Source organism: Dendrobates tinctorius, unplaced genomic scaffold (assembly GCF_039654945.1).
Source record: "Dendrobates tinctorius isolate UK_male_01 unplaced genomic scaffold, ASM3965494v1 ptg000027l, whole genome shotgun sequence".
NCBI classification, from domain to species: Eukaryota; Metazoa; Chordata; class Amphibia; order Anura; family Dendrobatidae; genus Dendrobates; species Dendrobates tinctorius.
The window spans coordinates 301,924-329,357 of NW_027361695.1; the positions used below are offsets into that span (position 1 = coordinate 301,924).

The following is a 27,434-nucleotide window of genomic DNA, read 5'->3' on the forward strand; positions in this document are numbered from 1 at the left end:
CTCCTGTTATTCAGCCCTTGTACCATGATGAAGAGCTCACTTTTCACTAAACAGTATGCTGGACCCCACAACCTCCCACACAGTATGCTGGACCCCACAGCCTCCCACACAGTATGCTGGACCCCACAGCCTCCCACACAGTATGCTGGACCCCACAACCTCCCACACAGTATGCTGGACCCCACAGCCTCCCACACAGTATGCTGGACCTCACAGACCCCCCACACAGTATGCTGGACCCTACAGCCTTCCCACACAGTATGCTGGACCCCACAGACCCCCCACACAGTATGTTGGACCCCACAGACCCCCCACACAGTATGCTGGACCCCACAGACCCCCCCACACAGTATGCTGGACCCCACAGCATACCGCACAGTATGCTGGACCCCACAACCTCCCACACAGTATGCTGGACCCCACAACCTCCCACACAGTATGCTGGACCCCACAGCCTCCCACACAGTATGCTGGACCCCACAACCTCCCACACAGTATGCTGGACCCCACAGCCTCCCACACAGTATGCTGGACCTCACAGACCCCCCACACAGTATGCTGGACCCTACAGCCTTCCCACACAGTATGCTGGACCCCACAGACCCCCCACACAGTATGTTGGACCCCACAGACCCCCCACACAGTATGTTGGACCCCACAGACCCCCCACACAGTATGCTGGACCCCACAGACCCCCACACACAGTATGCTGGACCCCACAGCATACCGCACAGTATGCTGGACCCCACAGACCCCCCACACAGTATGCTGGACCCCACAGACCACCCACACAGTATGCTGGACCCCACAGACCCCCCACACAGTATGCTGGACCCCACAGACCCCCACACACAGTATGCTGGACCCCACAGCATACCGCACAGTATGCTGGACCCCACAGACCCCCCACACAGTATGCTGGACCCCACAGACCCCCCACACAGTATGCTGGACCCCACAGACCACCCACACCATATGCTGGACCCTACAGCATCCCACACAGTATGCTGGACCCCACAGACCCCCCCCCCCACAGTATGCTGGACCCCACAGACCCCCCACACAGTATGTTGGACCCCACAGACCCCCCACACAGTATGCTGGACCCCACAGACCCCCACACACAGTATGCTGGACCCCACAGCATACCGCACAGTATGCTGGACCCCACAGACCCCCCACACAGTATGCTGGACCCCACAGACCACCCACACAGTATGCTGGACCCCACAGACCCCCCACACAGTATGCTGGACCCCACAGACCCCCACACACAGTATGCTGGACCCCACAGCATACCGCACAGTATGCTGGACCCCACAGACCCCCCACACAGTATGCTGGACCCCACAGACCCCCCACACAGTATGCTGGACCCCACAGACCACCCACACCATATGCTGGACCCTACAGCATCCCACACAGTATGCTGGACCCCACAGACCCCCCCCCCCACAGTATGCTGGACCCCACAGACCCCCACGCAGTATGCTGGACCTCATAGACCCCCCCCAACCCAGTATGCTGGACCCCACAGCCTTCCCACACATTATGCTGGACCTCACAGACCTCCCATACAGTATGCTGGACCCCACAGCCTTCCCACGCAGTATGCTGGACCTCACAGACTCCCCACGCAGTATGCTGGACCCCACAGCCTCCCCACGCAGTATGCTGGACCCCACAGCCTCCCCACGCAGTATGCTGGACCCCACAGCCTCCCCACGCAGTATGCTGGACCCCACAGCCTTCCCACGCAGTATGCTGGACCCCACAGACCTCCCATACAGTATGCTGGACCCCACAGCCTTCCCACGCAGTATGCTGGACCCCAAAGCCTTCCCACACAGTATGCTGGACCCCACAGCCTTCCCACGCAGTATGCTGGACCCCACAGCCTTCCCACGCAGTATGCTGGACCCCAAAGCCTTCCCACGCAGTATGCTGGACCCCACAGCCTTCCCACACAGTATGCTGGACCTCACAGACCCCCCACACAGTATGCTGGACCCTACAGCCTTCCCACGCAGTATGCTGGACCCTACAGCCTTCCCACGCAGTATGCTGGACCCTACAGCCTTCCCACGCAGTATGCTGGACCCTACAGCCTTCCCACGCAGTATGCTGGACCCTACAGCCTTCCCACGCAGTATGCTGGACCCTACAGCCTTCCCACGCAGTATGCTGGACCCTACAGCCTTCCCACGCAGTATGCTGGACCCTACAGCCTTCCCACGCAGTATGCTGGACCCTACAGCCTTCCCACGCAGTATGCTGGACCTCACAGACCCCCACACAGTATGCTGGACCTCACAGACCCCCCCCCCCCCACACAGTATGCTGAACCCTAAAGCCTTCCCACACAGTATGCTGGACCGCACAGACCCCCCACACAGTATGCTGCACCCCACAGCCTCCCACACAGTATGCTGCACCCCACAGCCTCCCACACAGTATAATAACAGTATTATCTCCCATGGTTCTTCCCCACAACAGTGTGCTCACCCCCACACAGTATGATGGCACCCAAAGCTCCCCAACACACGATAACCCCCATGCATTACCCACACGATATGATACCTCACAGCCAAACACAGCATGATGTCCTCTACATTATGATCTCCCACAGCCCAAAAACATAGAATGATGCCCCCATATTATGATCTCCCACAGCCCCCAAACACAGAATGATGCCCCCCACATTATGATCTTCCCACAGCCCCCAAACACAGAATGATGTCCTCACACACAGAATGCCGGACTACACAGCCCTCTCCCACAGTAAGATGGTCCTACATATTCCCCCAAAAGTGAATGACAATAAAAGAAAATTGCCAAACAATATTCCCCTTTTGATCTAGTGCTGTCGTTACTCCTGCTGCACCCTCAACTGCACAGGCTAAATGGTGGAAGAAGGAGCAGACTGCTCCCTTCTCCACCATTATATCCACTGGTATCTGCATCCTGAGAATCTGGATACCGGTGACATTGAGAGAGAGGTATGGAGAGCAGCCATGGTGTGTGGCCCACTGATCTCTATTTCCAGCCCGTTTGCTGTCCCAGTCCGCAGGCCAGATGTGGCTTGTAGGTCAATCCATATGATACTTTGAATGGAACATTTACCATTTTAAATGTGGGGTAAATGTAAGTGCATCGCTTTCTATATCCGTCTACTGTATATCTAATGTCTATTTATCATCTATGTATATCCACATACCAAAAATCAAAGCATTACCCTGTGAGCTCCAAGATATGTACAAACACTGAATATATGATACGAAAACTACATTACTACCATATAGTCAGACTATACTTATAAAACTGATGTACACATTTGATCAGTTTGAGTGTGCCCACCAGCCATGACTAGGCGACCTTATGGTGATGGGACCCTATCCTCTTTTTTCAGACAAACCTTTCCCGAGCCATAAGCCTACAAACTGAAAGGTGAAGTAGGATCAAACAATAACTAAAAACAGCCAAATATAGAGGCAGTCACCATCTCCAAATGTATGCTACAAAATCCATCCATCCATCCCGATACCTCTTTGGCACAACATCCCCCCCAATTTCCCCTATACTGGTGCTTTATGTTCACAGTGGTGCATTAGGAAGGCCGGGAGGGGGGAGGCAGCTGCTGCAGATCCTGGTATCCGGTGATATACGTTTTCATCACATCACCAGGGATTCCTCCGGCTTTCATGTACAGATAAAAGGAAGAAAACTGAACCGTTATTAAGCACTAAATCCAGGCAGAGTTGTCCTTTAGGCTAGCGGAACAACAGCTTGTAAGTAACTCTTTAATCGCCAACACGTACAATTATGCAAAACTTATTTAAAAGGTACAATATCTGGTGCAGAATTTTTACATGGGATATTCTACAGCAAATCGTGCACCAATTTGCCTCCATTTTGCTGCAGATTTCATTGCTGAAATACAGGTTTTCCAGTTTCTTTGATTTTTCTTAAACTTAACTGAATTTTCAGTGTAAGTTGAATTTTTCAGAAACAGTTGTTTTGTGTTTACATGAGGAATAATGTCACCTCTGCCACTTGTATGACTTGCTTCCTGCATTTTTACCAGTTTTCCCCTCTTCAGGCTCTAGCTCTAAATTGCTATCCATTCTGAGCCGATGGAAGGAGACAAGCTGCTTTGATGTCTCCCATACACAGCGATGGATTCTCATTTGTAATTTCTATTTTAGCTCCCGGAGACAAGCAGCAGCATGGAGGAAATTAGCCAGCAGTACTGGTCAGTGTAGATGTGAATCCAGCTCTACAGTGAGGTGAAAGACTTGCTAGAAAGCTCAGCGCCATCTTTTTGTGTCCCCCTCTGCTTGTTTCCTCACTCTGCTGTGCTCTCCTCCTCTCCATAGAATATAATGGGCAATCAGTCTTCTCTGAGCAAGATGGATCTCAGCTTTCCGCTTTCCCCTCCAGAATGGATGATGAGTTTAGGAGGAAGAGGGGAGGGAAAGAAGTGGAGATGGAAGCAGATTTCTCTGATTAAGTATATTACATAGTTTATTTGCCTGGAATATTAATTTAAGCAAGGTTTGTTGAAAGTGCAGCTGTCAGGAGGAATGCAAAGGAACCCATTCACCATAGACCAGACAACCGAGCAGAGAATCCGCATCCGCACAGTACCGTCCCCGAGGAACAAAAGTATACATCTTCATAAGTGTAAGAATGTTTATATTTGGCACGAGCAGACCTTTTATTACACTTTGCCTGTGTCTGAGAACCTACCTGAAATATTAGACACATTCATATAAATGAATGCAAAATTCCAGGGAGGAAGATGATGACTGGTGGGATCGGCCATGAAGTTGTAATTGGGTCACACATTGACGGTGCCGCTTCCTCTAGTACTATCCCCTCACGAGAGAAACATGGAGGCAGAAGTGGGTTAATTCCCAAGCGAAACACTAGGGGGACCTGCAAGATACACACAAAAAAAGACATTGGTTTTATTATTTTCATGTTTCAGAACTTAAAGGGGAAGACCATCGCTATCTGATTTATGGACTGGCCCCTATTTATATAGCACGTCTGCCCACGATCAGATTCAAAACCATGAAGTCGTGCCTTATTGGTTGCAAATCTACACTTAATCCCCAACGTGCCAAATTTATAAAGATGTGTGCGTCATTTAATATATTTGGAGCAAAACACTTTACAACAGTCTTCATATTAAGATATTAGTCGGCGCAGAAGTCGGAGTTGTACTTAATGTTCTTTATTTGTGTCAACATCCAGCCGCGCTGCTACAATCCAGCCGTTAGCGTGGGAACCTCTCCGATCCCTGGCACGATGGAGGAGATTGTTTGATGCATATTGAATTGTAATTAGTAAAGTCTTGGAAGCATTTCCCCAGATAGAAGTACAGAATGAGGCGTTCTTATCTGCGGTTCCCACATTAACCCAGATATCTGTTCCAGTTCTGCACTCCCTGTATTGATCCTACTCCAGCCAACACGGTTGTACGCAGCCTTCAATGACGCCAACGCACTGGGTGATTAATAAATATAACACTTTTTTTTGTCCGTCTAGTTAATTTAAATCTTTTATTATTTTGGTGCAATATTCTCTGCTTATTAATTTCTCAATATATCTCTATAATAGTTCCTTTTTCTAATATAGAGCTCTAGATCCTTTCTGTATCCCTTGCAATGCCATGGAATTACATTATGAAATTCTGCATACCTACAGCCACCACTAGAAGGCGCTCAGGAGCGAGCTGCATACAGTGTTAATATGGAGTGCAATGTATAAACTGTATGCAGTCAGCTCCAGAGCTCCCTCTTGTGGTGGCTGCAAGCAAACAGAAATTGCAGTAAAATGTTTGCACAGAATTTGGATCTGTGTATTCAGCTGTGATTATTTTAAGAATAAGATTACCAGTCTTAAGGGAGTTTAAGAGCCTTTTTTTTTACAAAAGTTTAGTCTTCTTTAAAGCATACCCTTTATTTCAAGTGACTTTTCAGAATAAGCCGTCATGTGGAATAACACTTTCTGCTCATTACATGACTTGTCCAGCATTATTCAACCAGTTTTCTCTTCTACTGGTTCTGTCTCTACTTTTCTCTGAGCTAGTGGGTAGAGACAAGCTCCTCTGATGTCTCCTATATGTGAGGGAATCCTGGTCTTCTGTCTATGTAGCACATAATTTTAGCTCTGGGGTGAAATAAAACACTTACTATAAAGCAGCACTATCTGTGTCTATTTCTTACCATGTTTTCCCCCTATTTCTCCCCCCACCCCAGCTGAGGGGGTGGGAGAGGGAGAAGATGTGGCTTATAATTGAATAAGTTTTCTGATAAGATGTTGATGGGTTGGACCTGAAAATCAGAGTTTGTGTGGATATTACTGGAAATAGTAACTCTGATTCATACAGTGCTGCAGTGATGGTGCTGATGAACTCACATGGGGCATGACAGGAAGTTTTGTCATGGGGACACAGTAACAGAAATGCTATACAAATAGAAGATGTAAACTACAAAACTTTTTTCAGCTGTTTTCATAAGTATGAAAGTTGCTTACATATCATTCCTGCTCGTAGCTGTAGTGCTATAGGTCAGACTGGCGGGAATTAATATATCTTATATTGCGCTGTCCCATCTTCTATAATCATTTCATCTTTATTTTTTTGCACGCTGGGTCTGCCTCAATGCACCAGTAACAGAGAAAGATGTCAGGGTAATTCAATTACTAACCAAACTATAACAAATAGAAAAAGCGGAATGAAACCGTTCCACTGGATAATTCCTGCCGGGAACGGATCTCCCATATTAATCAGCCCGAGAGGTGAACGCGGCTCAGTACAGACATGGACGAATATCTGTTCCCATCAATGATATATTATTCAGCTTGTAACCTTATGTGTGAAGGACTATGGCTGGGTCACAGTGCCGGACCTGGTGCCTCAGGGGGCCCGAAGATCCCCTCTACCACATAAGAAGACACATGTATTATAAATGGCGCACGGCAGGTGGGACCGGGGGCTGTTACTGATTTTGAATGGAGGACTAAAAGCTGTGATACGTTATCAATATCAGATCAATGGGGGCCCAATACTCGGCATTCACACTAGTCGGCAAATACCTGGTGCTGTAAATGCAGCTCGGTCCACATTCAATGGCAGCGAACGGCCACTACATAGAGTGTGGCACTCTGGTGTTCCCGGTGCGACACCAGGAATCAGCTGATCCGCGGGGGGCGACTCTTGCCTTCAATATCTAAGTCCTGGAAAACTCCTTAACACAGGAGCTACCACTAGAGGGAGCACACTGCATACTTACACGCATTAAGCTGTATAATCCCTCTATATGCAGTGTGCTCCCCTAGTGGTGGCTGAAGGAAGCCAGAATTCTATTATATACATCTTGGCTCTATCTATGGATCGGCTCATGTGCTGCGGGTAGGTGTCACGTTTGGCATCCGTTGCTCATTCTGTACATTCGGACAAAATACATGAACAAATGTGTGTTCTATGATTCACCAGTGGTAAAATATTGTAACTATATGATAAAAGTGAACAACGTGTTGTTGTTCCATTACTGAGTACAAAAATGGCACAATGCGAGTACATGGCAAGTTTTTGGGAGGCACGCCTTGCACATCCTTAAAAATGGTTTCCATACCGCACACATGAAAGCGATTGACAAAAACTGACAGGTCTCATGTATCTATAGCAACCAACGCCATTACCCCTGGCCATAATCTAGCAGAGTCGGCGCGCCGCTGTGAGAAGAGGCGCTCCTGCTGGACATCTGTGGGGTCCAGCTGTGCCACGTTGAAGAGGAGCCCTCATTTCACCACTCGGGTTTCACTTTTGTTTTCTTTCCTCCACTGCGCCGACTGTTTGTGAAAATGGTCATTTCATTTCTACATTTTGGGGTTGAATCTACAAAATTATTTTTTGTTTGAGTCAGAAATTGTTCATAGTGCATTTCTATGGAAAATCTGAGTGATAAAAATTGCCGTTAATACCGTTCCTGCAGAGCTTGTCAGTCAGCTTTCCCGGCACCCTGAATGGCAGAACGGGATAGTTTACAATTTATTTTATGTAGGGGGAATGGATGTATCGTGGCTTACCTCGGCAGGTTCAACATTCGGTTAAGTGAACAATAATGGCTGCCACATTAGGGTTTTTGTTTTGTTTTAGAGGCCGCAGTAGGACGTGAGCTGATGACACCTGGTTTATAATGGCTGCCATATTGCTTGCCATTGCAATTTTACTGTGACGACTCCTGGAGGGGACCATCTGGGTCGTGGCACCAACCCACTCAGGGCGAGCTGACATAGTGAGGACCACCCCCCATACAGGGAGTATCAGGGGCAAGCCCAAGGGGGTGAGGTACCACGACTGCTGGCACCAGGTGGCCGGCTCACAGAAGACACGAGTGAGTGTGTCTAGCACCAGGGAATGTGCAGAGTGCATGAGTGTGCAAAGCGTTGACATAGGGACATGCAGGGTATAGGACAATATAGGGCGAGTGTACGGGAGCACGGAGAGTACTGGACAATACAAGGTGTGTACACGGGAGTGTGCTAGATACAGGACAGTGCAAGGCGGGTACACGAGAGCACGTATGGCGTGCACAGACAAGCACGCCCGGGTGCGAGCAAAGCAGGGCGCGTGCGAAGGGGCACGCCTGAGTACAGAGTTGGACAAATCGTGCGCAGAGAGCATGCCTGAGTGCAAGGTTAGACAGAGGGTGTGCTGAGAAGCACGACAGGAACAAGGTAGGAGCTGAGCGTGTGCAAAGGAGTATGACAGAGCAGAGGCAGAGCGTGTGCAATGAAGCACGATAAGGGAGAGTACAGGAATGGAGCACAAGGCAGAGGACCCGAATACAGCGCAAGGACCAAGCCAGGAAGCACAACAATAATCAGGCACCTCCCATAGGAAGAGGTAGCCTGATATAGGGCATAAGTGCTAGTACTTCCGGGGCGGGTCCTCCAGGACCATAGAGAGGGCAAGGCTGCAGCTAGAACTGAGAAGAGCGCACATGCGCACTAGCAACGTTGTGCAGCCATGGAACTAAGTATGAGAGGTGCGTGTGCGCACCCGATGGGACCACCGGAGCGGCCGCGTCGCCGAAAGTGGTGACGTCAGGCAAAGGGCCCCACCCCCTGCTGAGAGCGGCGTGACAGTTACACTGAAATGATGGACATGTTAGCTTTCACAGATCTAGATTTTGGTTCCTCTGAAGACCCACCTGTCAATAGTTAACAGGGGAACGATCTTCTACAATTCCAATGGAGACCTATTCATCACAAACTAATTGGAGACCTTTCCTCACCAATTCCAAACTTACTGGTTCGTCCAGTGTACTTTCCTTCCGAATCGACTGGTGACCCATCAGCTGTGGTTTCTCTTCAGACCCATGATTCGTTGACTGAAGACTTATTTTGCACATTGCCACTGAAGACCTTTCCCCTATGGTGCCACTGGCAACCTATCAAAACTTGACTGTGGATCTATCCTACGAAATTCCACAGGGAACATTTCCTCTGAAGCTCCACTTGGGGTCAATCTGCTGCGGTTCCTTTGGAGATTGATGTGTCTGCTAAGGGATATGTCTGTTGTGTTTATACTGGTGATCGATCCACCCCTAACTGGCTGGAGATCTATCTTCCATGGTTCCACAAAGGACTTATTCTCTGTGGTTCCACCAATGACCTATCCTTCTCGATTTCACTAGGGACCTAACTGCTTTGGCTTCACTACTCAAGGATCATCCATCAATAATTGATGGGGGGAGCTCTTCTTTACAATACCACTAGAGACAAGTTCTCTGGTGGCTTATCCATCAAAAACTGACTGAGGATGTATCTTCACTAATCCCTCTAGAAACCTATCCCCCATGGTTCCCCCAGAAAGCTATCCTTCCCAATTCCCCTGGCCACCTTTCTCCTATAGCCTCACAAGAGACTTATCCATCAGTAGTTGACTGTGGAGCTTTGCAGTGCCGCTGGGGACCATTCCTCTGCGGATTAATTGAGGACCTGTGTGGCTATAAGTAGAAATGTGGAGAGCAGGGTAATGCAGACAGTTAAAAGGGTTGTCTAGTTTAGAAATCCTTTTTGCCAAATACCCCACCTTGGAGTTATGAATTTACATGGGATGCGGTACCATCCATGACCCTTAATCATCACCAAGAGAAACAAGAAAGGAAAGTCTCTTGCTTTGAAGGACCTAATTCTTCATTCTTCCATAGTGGGTGCTCCGGAAGGATAGAGTACTTGCTGGTATATTTTCAGAAAGATTACAATTTATCGTTAATGCTTAGTAAATTGGGAGTGAAGGAATGGCTCTTTAAGAAACAGATCATCTCCGTTACTTGTCTTCACAAAACAGGGAAAGAAGACTGAAGTGTGAAGTGTGCGATGCATTTCCCTAATCATCCTTATCAGAAATAGAAATGTGAAGTAATTAAAGAGGAGATTCCCACGAAGTAGAGACGGCTACAATGGGGCATAAAACAGCACAGACGTTCTGTATACAGTCGTGAAGTCACTAATTACCGGGAGATTCCCCTGTGTCGCCATTCGTCACGGTGTTACTCTTCCATCTTCCCTGGGATATGAAATCAAGCAATCGGGTAAAACAGGAAACAACTGATGTTCACACCCTTGACTGGGAGGATTTGTGCCCTGGTTGGTTCTCCTCTGTGCCGTGGCTTACATTTATAACAGAACCCAACAGGTGTGGCTAGATCTGTCCATAATAATGAGGCCTCACTGGCTTATAATGAGTCTTAGACAATGAATGGAGCTGTAGTGTGTATGAGCTCCCCTATGCCTCCAAGCTACTGGAACAACACGTCTACCTTGAACTGTCCTCCCATCTCTCTTCTTGCTCCCTCTTCGACCGCTTACAATCTGGCTTCCGGTCACACCACTCCACCGAAACTGCCCTTACTAAGATCACCAATGACCTCTTAACCGCCAAGAGCAAGCGACACTACTCTGTCCTCCTCCTCCTGGACCTGTCGGCTGCCTTTGACACAGTGGACCATTCCCTACTATTACAGACCCTCTCATCCCTTGGCATCACAGACTTGGCCTTGTCCTGGATCTCATCATACCTAACAGACCGGACATTCAGCGTCTCCCACTCACACACCACCTCCTCACCTTGCCCCCTATCTGTCGGAGTCCCACAAGGTTCAGTCCTAGGACCCCTGCTCTTCTCCATTTACACCTTTGGCCTGGGACAGCTTATAGAATCTCATGGCTTTCAGTATCATCTCTATGCCGATGACACACAGATCTACATCTCTGGACCAGATATCACCTCCCTGCTAACCAGAATCCCTCAATGTCTGTCCACTATTTCATCCTTCTCTACCAGATTTCTGAAACTTAACATGGACAAAACAGAATTCATCATCTTTCCCCCATCTCACGTGACCCCCCCCAACGAACCTATCCATTACAGTAAATGGCTTCCCACTCTCCCCAGTCCCACAAGCTCGCTGCCTCGGGGTAATCCTTGATGCTGATCTCTCCTTCAAACCACATATCCAAGCCCTTTCCACTTCCTGCCGACTTCAACTCAAAAATATTTCACGAATCCGTTCATTCCTCAACCAAGAATCTGCAAAAACCCTAGTCCATGCCCTCATTATCTCTCGCCTTGACTACTGCAACCTCCTGCTCAGTGGCCTCCCCTCGAACACTCTCGCACCACCCCTCCAATCTATTCTAAACTCTGCTGCCCGACTAATACACCTGTCCCCCCGCTATTCCCCAGCTTCTCCCCTCTGTCAATCCCTTCACTGGCTCCCCATTGCCCAGAGACTCCAGTACAAAACCCTAACCATGACATACAAAGCCATCCACAACCTGTCTCCTCCATACATCTGTGACCTCATCTCCCGGTACTTTCCTGCACGCAACCTCCAATCCTCACAAGATCTCCTACTCTACTCCTCTCTTATCTCCTCTTCCCACAATCGCATACAAGATTTCTCCCGCGCATCCCCTCTACTCTGGAACTCTCTACCACAACATATCAGACTCTCGCCTACCATCGAAACCTTCAAAAAGAGCCTGAAGACCCACCTCTTCCGACAAGCCTATAACCTGCAGTAACCACCGATCGACCAAACCGCTGCACGACCAGCTCTACCCTCGCCTACTGTATCCTCACCCATCCCTTGTAGATTGTGAGCCTTCGCGGGCAGGGTCCTCTCTCCTCCTGTACCAGTTATGACTTGTATTGTTCAACATTATTGTACTTGTTTTTATGTATACCCCTCCTTACATGTAAAGCGCCATGGAATAAATGGTGCTGTAACAATAAATAATAATAATAATGAGCGGTCATCCCTCCATTCAAATGGGGAACATGGAACCCTCGTTCTCAGGATTGGAGTCATCCTCAGGTTCGGACCACTAGTGATGATCATACATAAACCACCTATTCTGTCAATGGGGCATAAATGTTTGTTGTTGGCCAACTCCTTTCACTGTATGTGTGAAGGTTAAGGACGGGTCTATTAATGTCTCCAGTACTAAACAACTTAGATGAACCCTCTGACAGTCTAATGTGTACAGGGGCTTCCTGACTTTCCCACACATTTAGGGTCGGGTAAGAGAAAGATACAACCATTGGTCGATCCTCTTGTTTTTTTCCGGAGATAAGCCCTGCCAGAGAAGCCGGGACTCTCATAGAGAGCTGAGTGTTCCTGTTTATGGATTGAGCGCTGTCGGCCCCAACGGACCAGTGTGGCTGGTCAATGGAGAGCTCGCCAGATCCAAGACCAGTATTAGTTGATAAATGTATTATCGCTAGGGGTCCGGCTTCTGAGACCCTCACCAATCACAAGGACAGGGGACCCAATGTGAATGAAATAGTAGGGCTCTTGTATGGAGAAGCGGTAGTGACCATGTGCAACCACTACTCTATTCACAATCTGTAGTAATGGTCACACATGGTCATTGCCATTCTATTCTCAAAGGGGATTTTGGGCCCCTGGGGTCTTAGCAACCGGACTCCGCAGTCAGATGATTACTGCGGTAAGAGTACTGTTTGCTGCCCATGACCTTGTTTCCAGTTACTTTGGCGAATGCAAAGGTAACCTGACATTCAGCTCCTTGGCACCATAGCCTATCTCTATGGATACCAAAAAATTGTTTAGAATTTCCCATATCTTTTTATTTTAATTTGAGGTTTATGACCAGTGTTAGTTTTTAGCATTACCAAACAAGGTCATCATTACAGAACGACCGAATACCCCGGCTCCAAAACATCCAAAAGTTATAAAAAATGCAGGTATTATAAGCAAAAAATAATGTCAATTTGCATAAACTCTGCGCCGCAGTCACTCATGCAGACCGAGGAGAGCGCCTGTGCCGGCTCCCACCCATAATTCTTTGCTCACTAATTACACTTCGGCCTGGTTTCATCAGGCCGTGTTCATTAATTTGTTTCCGAATGTCGGCGCGGAGAAGCCAAGGTCAGCGGCTGGAGCGAGGGACTGATTTCGCAGTTTAACACACAAGATGCTAAGTACTGGCCTTTTGTTTCTCGTGATGTTGAGCAGATAAATTATGCAGGAATTGCTGTGATTAGGTTTGTGGAAAAGCTCTGATTAATAGGAATTCTGCCTTTTAAAACCAGCGATTAATTCTCCTATTCTTTGCCTTGGAGTAACCTTGTCATTGCCGGAGGAGCGCAGTGTCCTGCGGTAAATCTACGGCAGCCGTAGGCCACATATAAAAAATGGCAAATTTGGCTACTTTCTCTTTTAGTAATGCCAGTGACGTATTGTTGGGGCACCACATGGGTAGAAGTCATGGGCACCAAATTTTACAAAGGTGAAAAATTTCTCACTTAGGGCTAGTGCTGGACCTGTGGTGACATCATAGTCACATGATCATGTCATCACCAAAGGTCCTAAACCAGTCCCTACATCAGAAGCTACACTGATAAAGCCATTACCAGTGTAAAACTTTCTCATGTTTCCTTCAGCACTTGCTGGCAGACTGGGGGTGCTGGGTGGTAGACTATAGCCTGGACAGATAGGGTGCCATAATGTACAGTTAGGCACTAGGCTTAATATTTTATAATAAAGCTTGTGACCAATTTTGAATGAGTTGGGAGTAAAAAAAAAGAAAGAAAAAAAAACATAAAAGCTCTCACATTTGGTGGAGGATGCGGTCGCAAAATGGGAGAACAGCTTATGAACAGGTGGCATTACCCTTTAAAAACTACTTTGCAAAATCAAAAAAGTGGAGAAATCTGGGCACATTTTTTATTTACTTTGTAGAAAATTCCTGGATGTGTCACGTTCTCTCCTGGTGCTTTTCTTTTCTATATTCTATGATATTCGTCTGCTCTTGTGTGCTCCATTGTACTACGTTTTCTATGGACAGCTTGATGGCGTGGAGGATCCCACGGGAGCAGGTATATATTCACGCAGTCCCACAACGCAGCTTTAATGCAAAGAGCGGCGACAAGAGCAGAACTGCGATTCATTTAATTAGCTCATGACTTGCTCCTCTGATCTCACGTGCGATGTCGAGACATCTGCTGCTCGGAAATAAAGGATTTCTGCAGAATAGTGAACCCCAATGCTTGAAAGAAGCAGGTGGCGGCTCGAGCGTCAACGCAGTGTCAGTACAATCTCAGCTATCGTACCAAGCGGAGGGGCCACGCTCAATGACCAAACCAACACTCGATCCCTACATAAAAGGATAATACTAGAACATGGAATATTAATTCACATAAATGACCCTAAAGAAGCCTCCTAAAGTAGCTTTTGCTTGCAGAGCCCAGGGGATCCACATTTTTTATATTAAGTGAATTTTTTTAGCGTTTGACCCCCCCCCTCCAAAATACTTATTTTAAGGATGGTCCTAGGCAAGTGAAACGTGGTCAGTTTTTGCTCTTATTTTTTTCACGCTGCTCCTGAGCATTAAAAAATTTTTTTTTGTTAAATCCGCCATGCGGTTCCAGAAATATGGATCTTTTTAGTTAGTGCGCTCAATATACTAAATTCTACGGAATTAAGGAGGTTTCTCTCACCGGATTCTTTGGGCGCATGTTTCATAATTTCCCCTTTAAGCAACGCCTCTGGTGGAAACCATAAAAAATTAGCACTATGTAAAAAAACCTCATATCTTTGGAACTGTATAAAAGCAGAAACTGGACACTTTTGACCCGGTGACAGTTCCTCTTTAAATCAAGCGCTGTACTCCAATCACATACAAAACTTCAATTAGAATCTGTCTAGTTGTTACATACATTACTGTCTCAAATTCTGGAGTTTTTGGTTTGTTTTTTGAAGGCTGCTCTGGATAAAGTAGATGATCCCTGAAACATTGGGGCAGAATTTCCTTTTGTTTGCACAGAAACCTTGAGGAAAAATAGACCGAGATTTAACAAATTTTGGCACAAGTCCTCACTGCTTTTGCACCTTTTTTTTGTAGAGTAAAAATTGTTCCGGTTGTGACTTTTTTTTATTTGAGCCTTTTTTTTTTTTATGTATACTTACTTTCGTCTGTGTTTTTTTTTCCTTGAGCATTATGGGCTAAGTTTTGCTGTCCAGATGTTTTAGCCCAATTCATCATTTCCGACTATTTTGGAAAAAAAAAAAAGTCATAAAATGTTGGCGCAATTGTTGTGCCATTTTAAAGCTTATTGAAAGGATCGAGTGACATCTTACTCTAAAACAACAAAACAACATTTTCGAATTTGTGTCAAGTCTTCTAAACTTTGTTTCACCCATTTAATTAAAATCTGCCAACAACAAAGACAAGACAAAAAAATCTTTTCAAGAGACAGTCCCTCAAAAATTGTAGGTGTTCCCTATCTGCAGTAAAAGAAATAACTTACTGATCGCCGGGGGTCCGACCGCTGGCATCAGGAGCCACATCCTGAATGGAGCAGAAGTGTGCATGCTCAGCCTTCACCCCATTTACTGTCTATAGGATTACCCTCATTGCACTCTGCCATTTCCAGCAATCCCATAGACGATGAATAGAGTGGGCACCTCTGCTTCACCCATTCTCAGGGTTCCATAGATTAGAGTGCGGAATTGTTGGGAGGGGGTCACAGCAGTCAGGCCTGCAGTTATTAACAAGTTTAACCTTGATTTTTTTGGATTGATCGGAAAAAAAAAAATACATATGATGTTACATTGAGTAATAGGCAATATTTTCTTTCATTTGACAAGGGGTGAAGCTTAGAAAAAAATATAGATGTGATTCGGAGGGAGGGGAATATGGCTTAAAATGCGACATCCTGCGGCAAAGTTTAAGCTGAGCATTAGCCGACCAAAAGGAGGTTTAAACTTAGACAAAAATGCACAAAATTTCCCACCCAACATGAGCAACTGTGATACATTTGGAGCATATTCAGACTGTTCAGTCTAATTTTGCATTGTCTATATACTGGACAGGATTAGTAAATTTGCTCAACTCTGTTAGGGTGACGTATTAGCAGAGTTAAAAAAGCTATCACTCATCATAAATATGTAACTTTTCTTATCTGATGTAAATGCCGCCGTTTTCCTGAATCCGACGTTGCTTTTCTTTTTTTCCTGCGCCTTTCCGTTCCGGAGATATGGCCCCTCTTCACTGTATATTAATGTAGCCTTTTTAAGCCAATTGGACGTTGCCCCCAGGAAGACGCCCATTGAGAAGACCACGCCCACTTGGTTATCATAGCTAGATTTATATACAGGGAAGAAGCGGTCATATCTCAGGAACAAGGAAGCGCAGGAACAAAAGAAAAACAACGCCGAATTCAGGAGAACAGCAGTGTTCACACTAGAGGAAAAAAAAATACATATTTACTACAAGTGACAGGCCCCCTTTAAGTATGCCAACAAGCTACAGTGATAAAACAAATGAAGTGCATTACAATAAGGTAAAGGTATTGATCTGCCGATACACTCATGTCTGCTTTATGAAGGACATCTGCTGCAGTCTTAATTATCTAATAATATCCAGTGCTTGACTAAACGAATCCATAGGATGTGAGCCGCCATATGATTTCATAAGACATACGGTATTTAACTTTGCCCAAAGCACTTAGACCCAATGACATCAATGGGGTCACATACTTATACTGAGAGTAATTGACGTTTGTTGTCCCGGTAATTGTGTGGGGGCAGATCGGATCAATAATGACAATTAATCAAACTAAATCACATCTCTGAATGTAGAGGCAGCAGTCACACATGGGCCCTGGTGCTTAATAGGGCCCCAGATGCCCCTCTGTCACATATTAGAAGACGCCGTATGTGATAGTAAGGCATGTCGACTGTCCTCTCTACTGACATCCTAACTGGTTGTATTTCCTACAAAATAATAATGGAGAGTAAAACGAGGCGCCTGAAGTTGTAAGTTCCTCTGTTGTTCCTCTTGGAAATGCATGAATACATTGATAATTGGGAGTGATCATTTCCCTTGGGAATAGTTTGTACACATTCACAGAGTAAAGTGTCAGACATAGCTCTCTGACATAAGGAATGATGACACCCACTTGTCAATTTATTTATAACTTCCCAGGAGGAATAACAGAGGAGCATAACTAAGATATCTTCTTTAAAATTAAAACGGATAGAAAAATGATAGTATAATCTGCTATAAGCTTTTTTTTCTAGTTTGACTGCAGCTTTTCTCGTTAAAGGGTTAAAAATGAACCTCTCTGGTTCCTGATGGTTTTGTAGTTTATAGTATTACCTTCTATTAAGCTCAACTGGTGAGACCCCCCCGCTGTGCTTCGTGGGGGATGTGAATATAGCAGCGCTTTATGACAAGGAGTAATAGCACCAAACCGATCCTCCCGGCAGGTGTCGTCACATATGTATGAAGCGCTCAGAGATGTAACCAGTGTGATGTGGGTGCAGCCATGAGTCCCCGAGAGCAGGAGTGGCAGGGGGTTAAATATACCTATGTATTAGATTAAATTCAAGGGGACGGCTCTTTAAGGTTTATTATTTTTCCTGGGTAGAAAAACGACTTCCAAAAACAGCACCACCCCCTGTCCACAGTTTGAAAGAAGTATTGCAATCAACCCCATTCATTTCAATGCAGCTGAGCTGTAATACCACACGCGGCCTGCGACCAGAAAGGAAAGAAGCCATGTTCTGAATAAAGGTTTTTGCTGAAAATTTCATGCAAATCATCTACGAAAAAAAGGCTTCACATAGTGTATGTCGCTTTTTTCCTGCATTGGAGAAAAAAAATGTTGATTTTTTTAATGCATTTTGCTGCTTTGGATGTTTTTTTTGCAATGGAAATGCACCAAAAAAAAAAAAACCACCGCCTCAAAACCATATTGGAAAAATTCTGTAATTCAGACGTCCGTGATTTTTTTGCACGCCAATAAGACAAAAAAAATTAACTGTCATCAGTTTTTCATCCGTGATTTTCCCATATGTCGAACAGTTTTAAAAAATCCCGGAAAAAAACCGATGCCCCGTGCCTGTCCGGCACAAACAACGTGCGAACGCAGCCTAAAGAGCGCCAAGTTAAACCTCCGACTGAGGTGCATTTTTCCTTTGTTCCTAATGTGGGAGAGTTAGAAATCTGCGATTATATAACAGTTTGTGGCTCAGTGGAAAGTGGAGCTGCGCGGAGACAACAATGAAGAGATTGCAGTGAATTTGCATCCATTTGTGCTGCTCTCGAACGCTCGGCGCTCTAGAAAAGACACTTCTCCATTATGGTAAATTGTCAGTCGCTCATGAACACTTCAGTAATGTAAAGATCCGCGGCCCCCCATTCTGTGACCCCCTCCCGGTGCAGTACACAGGGACTGTTTGTCAATAGCGAGGCATGTGTTGCCACAACGCAATCCTGCGTTTCTGAGAGCTCTGCAATCACTGCTCTTAGTCTTTATGTAATGCTCCGTTGGCGGTAGATGTGTGTGGGAAGAGGCTGCTGCGTTGTCGTGTCTGATATGTATGCAGACGTCAACTCAAGAGTGTGTGCTATACTGAAGCCGCTTCATCTGTGGTCTGAAGAATCAACAAAATTGGCAAAAAAACCCCCACAAAAAATGCAGTTCAGATCTTTAGGATCAATCAATGAGGCCGCCATTAGAGATCAAAAATCTTCATTAACCTTCCGGAAGCCCTAAATGGCAAATCTGGCTACAACTAGGTCCTGTGAGAAGGAAGTAGCTAAGTTATTTTCCTACTTCAATATAACATAGTTCATCACATTCACACAGTTCCTCACTACTTTCAAGTCCGCACTCACAGCAGCAACACAAACCTACTTCTCATCTCTCATATCCTCCATGTCTCACAAACCTAAACAGTTATTCAACACTTTCAATTCTCTCCTTCCTCCCCACTCCTCTCAGCTGAAGACTTTGCCTCATTCTTCAAGCAGAAGATTGATAACATCACATAAAACTTTGGCCTACAACCCCCAAAACCCCTCTTTATAACCACCCAGCCCTCCTCCTCCAAAACCAGCTTCTCCATTACAGAAGATCAACTTTCCGCCCTACTCTCCAGATCACATCTCACCACCTGTGCACTCGACCCGATCCCGTCCCACCTCATCCGAAACCTCACCACAGTCTTCATCCGAACACTAACCCATCTCTTCAACCTGTCAACAAGAACTGGTGTTTTCCCCTGATGTGTCCCCTGATCACTCCCATCCTCAAGAGGCCCTCCCTTAACTCATCCTCTGTGTCTACATATCACTTCTCCCCTATGCATCAAAATTACTGGAACAACACGTACATCTAAAACTGTCCTCCCACCTTTCCTCCTGCTCCCTCGTCGACCGCTTACAATCTGGCTTCCGACCGCATCACTCCACTGAAACTGTCCTAACTAAAGTCACCAATGACCTACTAACCACCAAAGCCAAACAACACTTCTGTGTCCTCCTCCTCCTGGAACTTGTCCTCTGCTTTTGACACAGTGGACCATTCCCTAATACTACAGACCCTCTCATCTCTTGGCATCACAGACTTGGTCCAATCATGGATCGCGTCATACCTAACAGACCGGACATTCAGCGTCTCCCACTCACACACCACCTCCTCACCTCGCCCCCTACCTGTCGGAGTCCCGAAAGGCTCAGTCCTAGGGCCCCTGGTCATCTCCATTTACTCCTTCGGCCTGGGACAGCTCATAGAATCTCACGGTTTGCAGTATCACCTCTATGCTGATGACACACAGATCTACCTCGCTGCATCAGATATCACTTACCTACTAATCAGAATCTCACAATGTCTGTCACCTAATTCATCCTTCTCTGATAGATTTTTAAAACTTTAATATGGACAAAAAACAGAATTCATCATCTTTCCCAAATCTCACGCGACTCCCCCAACAGACCTATCCATTAAAGTAAATGGCTGTTCACACTTCCCAGTTCCACAAGCTCGCTGCCTTGGGGTAATCCTTGACTCTGATCTCTCCTTCAAATCACATATCCAAGCCCTTTCCACTTCCTGCTGACTCCAACTCAAAAATATTTCCTGTATCCGTACATTCTTCAACCAAGAATCTGCAACAACCCTAGTCCATGCCCTCATCATCTCCCGCCTTGATTACTAAAACCTTTAGCTTTGTGGTCTCCTCTCTAAGGGCCCCTTTACATTTAGCGATGCACCAGCGATCCCGACCACAATATAACCCGTCAGGATCGCTGGTGCATCGCTAAATGGTCGCTAGTGAGCTGCCAAACAGGCGGATCTCGGCAGCGACGCAGCAGCGGTCGTTACTTACCTGTCAGACACGACGATGATGACATCCTCCGCCCACGTCCACGCGTCGCTCGTCGGCACCAGCAGGAAGCCGCCGACGAGAAACGGCCCAGGACGCTGCGTCACAAAATCGGTGACGCTTTAGCGATATTGCTAGCGATATCGCTATGTGTAAAAGCCCCCTTAACACTCTTGCACCCCTCCAATCTATCCTAAACTCTGCTGCCTGACTAATCCACTTATCTCCCGGCTATTTCCTGACCTCTCTGCTGTGTCAATCCCTTCACTGGCTCCCCACTTCCCAGAGACTCCAGTTCAAAACCTTAACCATGACATACAAAGCCATCCACAACCTGTCTGTTACATACGGATGACCTAGTCTCCCGGTTCTTACCTGCACACAACCTCCTATTCTTATGACATGGTGGGGATATCTGAGACATGGCTGGACGAGAGCCACGACTGGGCGGTTAATTTACAGGGCTATAGTCTGTTCAGAAATGACCGTACAAATAAGCGAGGGGGAGGAGTGTGTTTATATGTAAAATCATCCTTAAAACCCATCCTTCGTGATAATATATATGACTCTAATGAAAATGTAGAGTCCCTGTGGGGAGGGGGGAAAAATAATAAATTACTGATAGGGGTTTGTTATAAAAGTCTCCAAAAATAATGGAAGCAACAGAGAATATCCTCATAAAGCAAATAGATGAAGCTGCGACTCAAGGAGAAGTCATTATTATGGGGGACATCAACTACCCTGAAATACATTGGGGAACCGAAACCTGCAGTTCCAGCAAAGGTGATAGGTGTCTGACAACTATGAGAGACAATTACCTTTCACAACTGGTTCAGGACCCAACAAGAGGGGAGGCACTGCTAGACCTAATATTAACCAACAGGCCAGACCGCATATCAAATGTGAGGGTTGAGGGTCACTTGGGTAACAGTGATCACAAATTAATAAGTTTTCAAGAATCCTTTAATAAGATGTGTAGTAGAGGGGTTACAAGGACACTAAACTTCAGGAAAGCAAATTTCCAACGGATGAGAGATGATCTTGGTGCAATTAACTGGGACGATATCCTGAGACATAAAAATACACAAAGAAAATGGGAGACGTTTATTAGCATCCTGAGTAGGAGCTGTGCACAATATATACCGTATGGGAATAAACATGCTAGAAATAGGAGGAAACCACTATGGCTAAATAGAGCTGTAAGGGGAGCAATAAGAGATAAAAAAGCATTTAAAGAATTAAAGCAAGTAGGTAGTGATGGGGCATTAACTAAATACAGAAGATTAAATAAATTCTGTAAAAAGCAAATCGAGACAGCAAAGATTGAGACAGAGACTCATTGCCAGAGAAAGTAAAAATAATCCCAAAATATTCTTTAACTACATAAATAGTAAGAAACTAAAAAATGATAGTGTTGGTCCCCTTAAAAATAGTCTTGGTGAAATGGTGGATGAGGATGAGGAAAAAGCCAATATGCTAAATGACTTTTTTCAACAGTATTTACACAAGAAAATCCCATGACGGATAACATGATCAGGGATAAAAAAAATTCTCCATTAAATGTCACCTGCTTAACCCAGCAGGAAGTACGGCGGCGTCTAAAAATCACTAAAATTGACAAATCCCCGGGCCCGGATGGGATACACCCCCGAGTACTGCAGGAATTAAGCACAGTCATAGATAGACCATTATTTTTAATCTTTAAAGATTCCATAATAACAGGGTCTGTACCACAGGACTGGCGTATAGCAAATGTGGTGCCAATATTTTAAAAAGGGGACAAAAACTGAACTTGGAAATTATAGGCCAGTAAGTTTAACCTCAACTGTGGGTAAAATACTGGAGGGTTTTCTAAGCGATACTATACTGGAGTATCTGGAGAAGAATAACCTCATGACCCAATATCAACATGAGTTTACAAGGGACCGTTCCTAAGAGAAGGCTGGTAGTGCAATAAGAGACTGCGCTGCTGTGGTAGAATTCAAGATATCTTTATTGCCAACGCGTTTCCTGAGCCAGTCCCAGCTCACTTCATCAGGGCCCTCTTATTGCACTACCAGCCTTCTCTTTGTACCAAGTCCTTGGACCTCGTGCAGACTGCTGCAGCTGTTTTATGCGATTATAGGTGTTGTGACTCTCACAACCCTATCAGGTGAGCCTAACATTTGCTGTGCACTCATCTACTTTCCATACAGATCTACGCATTGGAAGCGTCCTGTTTCCCCCTTTTTCTTTCCAAGGGACCGTTCCTGTCAGACTAATCTGATAAGCTTTTATGAAGAGGTAAGTTCCGGACTGGACCAAGGGAATGCAGTGGACGTGGTGTACATGGACTTTTCAAAAGCTTTTGATACGGTGCCACACAAAAGGTTGATACATAAAATGAGAACAATGGGGATAGGGGAAAATATGTGTAGGTGGGTTAAGAGCTGGCTCAGGGATAGGAAACAAAGGGTGATTATTAATGGAGCACACTCGGACTGGGTCACGGTTAGCAGTGGGGTACCACAGGGGTCAGTTTTGGGCCCGCTTCTTTTTAACATTTATTAATGACCTTGTAGGGGGCATAGAGAGAAGAATTTAAATATTTTCAGATGACACTCAACTCTGCAGGGTAATCAATACAGAGGAGGACAATTTTATATTACAGGAGGATTTATGTAAACTAGAAGCTTGGACTGATAAATGGCAAATGAGCTTTAATGGGGATAAATGAAAGGTCATGCACTTGGGTAGAACGAACAAGATGTATAATTATGTGCTTAATTGTAAAACTGGGCAAAACTGTCACTGAAAAAGACCTGGGTGTATGGGTGGACGACAAACACATTTAGTGGCCAGTGTCAGGCAGCTGCTGCAAAGGCAAATAAAATAATGGGATGCATTAAAAGAGGCATAGATGCTCATGAGGAGAACATAATTTTACCTCTATATGTCACTAGTGCGACCACACTTAGAATATTGTGTACAGTTCTGGTCTCCGGTGTATAAGAAAGACATAGCTGAACTGGAGCGGGTGCAGAGAAGAGCGACCAAGGTTATTAAGGAACTGGGGGGTTTGCAATACCAGGACAGGTTATTACACTTGGGGTTATTTAGTTTGGAGAATCGAAGGCTTAGGGGTGATCTTATTTCAATGTATAAATATATGCGGGGACAGTGCTAAGACCTTTCTAATGATCTTTTTACTCTTAGACCTGTGACGGGGACAAGGGGGCATCCTCTACGTCTGGAGGAAAGAAGGTTTAAGCATACTCACAGACGCGGATTCTTTACTGTAAGAGCAGGGAGACTATGGAACTCTCTGCCATATGATGTTGTAATGAGTGATTCCCTACTAAAATGTAAGAAGGGACTGGATGCCTTTCTTGAAAAGTATAATATTACAGGGTATATACACTAGTTTCCTTAATATTGCGTTGATCCAGGGAGCTAGTCTGATTGCCGTATGTGGAGTCGGGAAGGAATTTTTTTCCCCAATGTGAAGCTTACTGTTTGCCACATGGGTTTTTTTTTGCCTTCCTCTGGATCAACATGTTAGGGCAAGTTAGGATAGGATATGGGTTAAACTAGATGGACTTAAAGTCTCCCTTCAACCTTAATAACTATGTTACAAGATCTGCTTCTCTACTCCCCTCTTATCTCCTCTTCCCATAATCACATACAAAATTTCTCCTGTGAATCACCACATACTCTGGAACTCTCTACCCCAATATATCAGACTCTCGCCTACCATGGAAACCTTCAAAAGGAACCTGAAGACCCACCTCTTCCGACAAGCCTACGATCTGCAGTAACCACCGATCGACCATTCCGCTGCACAACCAGCTCTCCCTTCACCTACTGTATCCTCACTTGTCCCTAGTAGATTGTGAGCCCTCGCGGGCAGGGTCTTCTGTCCTCCTGTACCAGTCATGACTTGTATTGTGTAAGATTACTGTACTTGTTTTTATTATGTATACCCCTCCTCATGTAAATGGAATAAATGGCGCTATAATAATAAACAATAATAATTTAGTTGGGAAGGGTAAAATGTAGAAATATCTGTTAAAGGATTTATCTCATGAAGATAGCCCCTCTTCAGATACCCTATTGGGGCAAATGTCTCTCATAGTGGGATATCCTAAAAGCAGCCATGTTTTTTCTTAATCCTGCACAATTCCTTAAATTATCTTGTAGTTTTCTTTAATTGGGGATTCATCTTGTAACCATCACAAATATTTTCTTCATTTTTTTTGTCCCAATGGGCAAATTTGTATCTGGTGGATTTTCCAAGACGACAGCTCGTTTTCTTTACTAATTGTCCCACAGGAAGACGCTGTCCAAATAATCCTTGATATTTCTAAGAATTCCGTTCCAAGTATCAGGCTGAATTCACATTAGTAATGTAAGTAGATCATACCGATTTAGACGGGCTGACTACTGCTCAGAAACCAGCATCGATCGCCTATAGACAAGACGTATAGTGTTAATCTATGGCACTGTTCATCCGTGCCGACAAAACGGATTTGTGGGTCGCATAAATAGCTGGTTATCAGCAAGATGCTTGTGTGGCCCAAACCTATTCCTCGCACCCCTCCCATACACATGCACATTGACGTGGTAAAAGTATGTACTGTATGTGTTCTCGGTAAAAAAAAAAAAAGGTAATAAGCTGCTAACAGACTCCTGGGAGCGGCTTATGATATCTTCCTTGAGCACAAAGGATCAGGCATATCAAGATTCAATATACCCAATTCTTCTTTTTCCCCTATTTGCTATTAGTGGAGAGAGTTAGTAATGCTCGCCAGAATTGGATGGTACGGCAGACGCCATAATCTAATTTTAAATGTAATGCGTCTTGGCCCATTACTTCTACACGTGCAGTTTATAACTGGAGGGTGTATTTTAGTGTAAGTTCTGACCTCCGCTGTATTCACAACCCTAATAATGACCACCGCTGTTTGAGCAATAAGACAACGCCTTTAAGGATTTCTATGGACTTTAATAAAGACCAAAAGAGGAAACGCAGTATCAAAAACTCCGCTAACTAACACTACCTCCTTAGCGCCTATCCTGCTGCAGCAGGCACACATTATAGATCTATTATACACAGATATCAAATATATATATATTATCTATGGTGTGTATTTATGTATCACTAGATCAATTTACTTCCATATTAATGAAGAACTGCTTGATCCTTCCTGCTCAGCATCTCCCTGCATTGTCCTCATGACCTTGCAGTGATGCGATACTCAAAGCAAAGCCACGCTCTTCATGTAGCAATGCACTTTCCATATTAATCATCCGGTTACTGTAAATGACCCATCACAAGGCTGAGATTTCATCCTCCACATAGAATTCATATGGTTGGTAGCCAATCTGTTTGACTGTGTAAATCAATGAGCTCCTATTACTGTAAAATAGAACTTTATATTATCATTTTCTTGCTGCAAATGGCGGATTCTCTGTTCTATAGGGCTCCTTATCTACAAGCACAGAGCTACCATAATACTGCCCCCTATGTACAAGAATATAACTACTATAATATTGCCCCTATGTACAAGAATATAACTACTATAATACTGCCCCCTATGTAGAAGAATATAACTACCGCAATACTGCCGCTATGTACAAGAATATAACTGCTATAATACTACCCCCTATGTAGAAGAATATAACTACTATAATACTGTTCCTATGTACAAGAATATAACTACTATAATACTACCCCCTATGTAGAAGAATATAACTACCGTAATACTGCCCCTATGTACAAGAATATAACTACTATAATACTGTACCTATGTACAAGAATATAACTACTATAATACTGCTCCTATGTTCAAGAATATAACTACTATAAAACTACTCCTATGTACAAGAATATAACTACTATAATCCTGCCCCCTATGTACAAGAATATAACTACAGTAATACTGACGCTATATACAAGAATATATCCACTATAATACTGCCCCTATGTACAAGAATATAACTGCTATAATACTGCCCCCTATGTAGAAGAATATAACTACCGCAATACTGCCGCTATGTACAAGAATATAACTGCTATAATACTGCCCCTATGTACAAGAATATAACTACTATAATACTGTTCCTATGTACAAGAATATAACTACTATAATCCTGCCCCCTATGCAGAAGAATATAACTACCGTAATACTGCCGCTATATACAAGAATATATCCACTATAATACTGCCCCTATGTACAAGAATATAACTGCTATAATACTGCCCCCTATGTAGAATATAACTACCGCAATACTGCCGCTATGTACAATAATATAACTGCTATAATACTGCCCCCTATGTAGAATATAACTACCGCAATACTGCCGCTATGTACAAGAATATAACTGCTATAATACTGCCCCTATGTACAAGAATATAACTACTATAATACTGTTCCTATGTACAAGAATATAACTACTATAATACTGCCCCCTATGTAGAAGAATATAACTACGTAATACTCCCCCTATGTACAAGAATATAACTACTATAATACTGCCCCCTATGTACAAGAAAATAACTACTATAATACTGCCCCTATGTACAAGAATATAACTACTATAAAACTGCTCCTATGTACAAGAATATAACTACTATAATACTGCCCCCTACTCCTATTTCTATACGAAATAGCTTAATAGCAAATTAATCTACATTACTTTGAGGGACTTCTTTATTATGACGAACACTTGACA

General features: G+C 44.7%; 1 protein-coding gene across 2 annotated transcripts in view; it reads right to left on the reverse strand.

Moving 5' to 3' along the window:
- LOC141084725 (G-protein coupled receptor 22-like) overlaps positions 1 to 27,434 on the reverse strand; it is a 204,797-nt gene that overhangs the window by 30,416 nt on the left and 146,947 nt on the right. For both annotated transcript variants that reach the window (XM_073569594.1, XM_073569593.1), the window contains exon 2: positions 4,750 to 4,938. The gene's annotated coding sequence lies outside the window, so the exon portion shown is untranslated. The remainder of the gene's footprint in view (positions 1 to 4,749; positions 4,939 to 27,434) is intronic.